Below are 3,921 nucleotides of genomic sequence, written 5' to 3' on the forward strand. Positions count from 1 at the left end.
ACATAAAACTAAAATTCATGAGCACACTTCATCAAGTCCCTACACAAGAATCACAAATTTGTTGCTCATGGCTGACTCTTTGGCCTTGGAAAAAATATAAGGATGGTGCAGATGAAGTATCTGAAGATAGTTGACAAGGATCCTAATTTGATAAGGGGTCTCTTGGAGGCTTTGGTCTCTCTATATAAGGATGAAGTATCTAAACATGTATAAAAATTCAGCTTCCCCTAGTACCACCCAAAAAGGTTGGTTCCAAAAAGGCCATACATGATAAACTGTCATTAGATAAAATAATATCTTTAGCTCCTTTTGTGCATAAAAAGGTACCTTCTAGGCATTGGCATATGCAAATTTATAGGTAACTTGGATTTATGTGGCCTGCAAGTTGAAAAGATTTGTAAGAATATGCTTGAGTTTCCTTGCATTAGTACCCAAGTCTGATGATGATGACAATGTCATGGATGTTGAACAAGGAAAATATCCAAAATACCATTCTTAAGTGATACTTTATGCATGTATTTCATTTAGGTGATTTGAATTCTGTATTCTTTCTATTAATCCAATAAAATATTCATAATGCAAGGAAGGAATAAATTTTGTAAAAGAAATTTGTTTATATTAATTTGAATTTTGTATTCTTTCTACTAATCTAATAAAATATTCATAATGAAAGGAAGGAAGAAATGTTGTAAAGCACTATGTTTATGAATAAACTTTAAGACTGATAATATGGAACCCATTGGATTTCAGTAGAGCATGCTAGGACATTGGCATGATACTTGAATGGATTGGATAATGGTTACAATGGGAGTGGATCTTTCTGTGCTCCTTGTGTTCTTGTGGGTCTGATTTTTATCTAAGAAATGAGTCAAAGAGGAAAAGGAATATAGAAAGATGGAGAAACTTCCCAAGAACAAAATATGTATTCATTCACTTTTCACTTTTGAGGCCAACTCAGAAAGTTCCTCACGAGTATCTTCCAATCTAATTGAACCCACTTTGTAACCTACAAGAGTTTCCCTTGCTTTTTTTAGAATTGACTGCAAGTATTTTCCCTGTGCTTCTATATGAAGTTGCAAGTGTCTTTGAACATGCTAAAAACAAAGGCTCAAAATCAATGTGACTTTTTGAAGTTCAGACTTCATAACAACATAGTAGAATCATGTACAAAGAATGGAAGCTAGAAAAAGGGAAATATAGCCCTTACCTCCAGTTGTTCGTGCAACCTTATCTGTACCTCCATTTGCATCCTCAGAGCCTCTATGATTTGTAAGGTTCTGAGATACAAGAATAGAATGTTAGCTAGATCTTCCTTAATATTAAGAAGAAAACATCATTTGGAGAGGATAAAATATCCTAGAGACCTTAAACTAAAAGCACCATACTCTCCTAATAGAAATACACTACAGTAGTCTCACAAGTCCTAACAAAATTAATAGCCTTTTTCCTAACAAAAACCACCCAGTTTTTGGCTGGAAAAGGATCGATCAAAATTTGGGAACATATCACTCTAGGAATTCTTGGGTAGAGTCCATAAAGGAATGCACTGAGAATAGAAGCTGGGAAAGTTGTGGTAAACTCCCACTAGCCTACGGCTAGACCAAAGCCTAATCAATAAAAAAATTTAAAGCATTAACCCAAGATATGAGTAGGTTCAAAAAATAACTGACTTTGAATAGTATGTATATCAAGATTGAATGGAAAGCCTATCATAAAGAAAATGACTTAAAAATAGAGAAAATAAATTGTGTTGTGTAAACAAATGCAGATGAAAAGATGATAGTGATGCTTACTCTATAATATTTGTTGGAATGATAGCACCAACCTAGTATGTTTCATGTGTCATTTGGTATACAAAGGAGTTTGCATTCAGTTGGATGGAATGAAAGTTCTTCTATGCCTAGACATGGAAATGCTTCTAGCTCCAATGCTGGTGCAAGGGATCATTCATCTTCTTAGCAAGAAGAAGCTAGTTCAAGAAACATGATGATGGGTATTTCTATTAATACTTAGTTTGTTGTAGGTTCAGAGAACAGAGAAACTAACCATGAATCTAGAAATTGGGTTCTAATGAACCAAAATCCAAATGGACTTGGGGGTATTGCTTCTTTGATGCTACATCCACTACTAATTATGCCTTGGGGATCACATCATATTCCATTAAAAAAATCACCTAAGACAAGTAGTGGTTCTTCTCAAGGACATGGATTATCATTGTCCATTTCTAGGCCTTCACAGGTTAGTCATTTTAATCCTCAAAATATTCATTCCTCTTCATCATAGATGTGCCTGTGCCATCAGTCACTGGTTTGCAAGTCCCACAATATTTTAGATCAACAATAGTATTGATGGAATGCCAAGGTGATGGGTTGGTAGGTGTACCATTTGGGTTGTTGCAAGAAATTGCTGCTGAAAGTGATGGACACAACAAAATAATGACTGAGGTTTGTAGTATGTACCTTACCAAGAGTTTTTAATGAAGCTTAGTTTTAGAGACAATGACTAGTATATTAATGGAATTTTTTATGTAGTTCTTCAATCTTTGAGGTGGCTATAATTTCAGATTTGGCTCTTGATGAAATGATCTATCTATAGAGATCCTTGCTTGTAAAAGCAACCTGGGTTGTGGGATGTGTAGGGAAAATTGGACTGCTCCCAACACAGGGAAGGAGGGCCAACATAGAGTAAAGTTCCCAAATCCCTGTCAAGACAAATATCAATTATGAAATTTGGTTCAATCCTTGGAAGATAATCCTTAGAAAAATCACTTTGTTTTTTCCCCTATCAAGACAAATATAAATTATGAAATCACTTGTTTGTATCCAATCTTTGTTTATGGGGAATTTTTATGCTCATTACATTGGCATTGTGTGTGGTTCATGCTTGTTCCAAATTAAAAATTTTAGGAAACTGCCATCAAAGTACTACAATTCACTTGATTGATCTCTTTGTGATAGTTTAAGACTCCAAATTTATTTCAAATCAGTGCTTTCCATAGCATATCTGCCCGTATTCCTATAAGCTTGTGTGAAAAAGAGCATGTGGGGACTTGTTATGAATAAGAGTTTTCCAGTATGAGCAGTAGGCATTAATGCTATTAAAATAGGAGACGAGCCTTGTAGCCCTTGACCATTCAAACTGAATCTAGCTACAGGGAAAATTAATATCTTTGCATAAGGTGACTGATTGAAACAAACTTTGATCCCTTCCAGAAATAAGAGAAATTGTAAATTACCAAACCACTAACAAAATTTTCAAAGGAAAAAAGATAGAGTTTGAGGACATGCCTTGCCATGTTTCTGGAATTGGAATGTAAGGAAGAAGTTGCAAACATCTGAGAGGGGAAGTTTCCTTGAGCCACTAACACTTCCCACTTAGATTCCTCCAATTTGCGATGCGCTGAAGCCTGTCTAAACCTCCACCTTCCATCTTTGAACACATCTGTTTTGGGTGCAACAAGAGCAGCTTGAGGGGAAGGAATAAGGAGAGCAGGGAGGTTTCCTCTAGAAGGAACTCAAATATGTAAGTGATACAAACCAATGAATATTGAAACACCTACAGAGACCACAAACTAGCAAACATAGAACCATAACCCAACTTGAATTTTTCCATTGCAAACAACCCTTAAATGAAGCTCCTTGATCTACCATTTCCAAGGTGTTTGGTTGGCTTGTTTGCATATAATACTTCATATTGATTTTTGTTCACATTAGTATCCACCTTTATTTATTTATTTAGGGGATCAATATAAAGTCCATCACCCTACCTTTAAATAATGTTCCAAGTTCTGGTGAATGGAGCTCCTTGAATTACCATTCCCAAGGTGTTTGGCTGGCTTGTTTGCATTGAGTACTTCATATTGATTGTTGTGCACATTAATATCCACTTTATTTTGAATTTAGGGGATCAGTATAAATTCCA

Source organism: Pinus tabuliformis, chromosome 2_1, assembly GCF_031772625.1.
Source record: "Pinus tabuliformis cultivar Carrire ecotype Pingquan chromosome 2_1, CPIR1, whole genome shotgun sequence".
Classification (NCBI taxonomy): Eukaryota; Viridiplantae; Streptophyta; class Pinopsida; order Pinales; family Pinaceae; genus Pinus; species Pinus tabuliformis.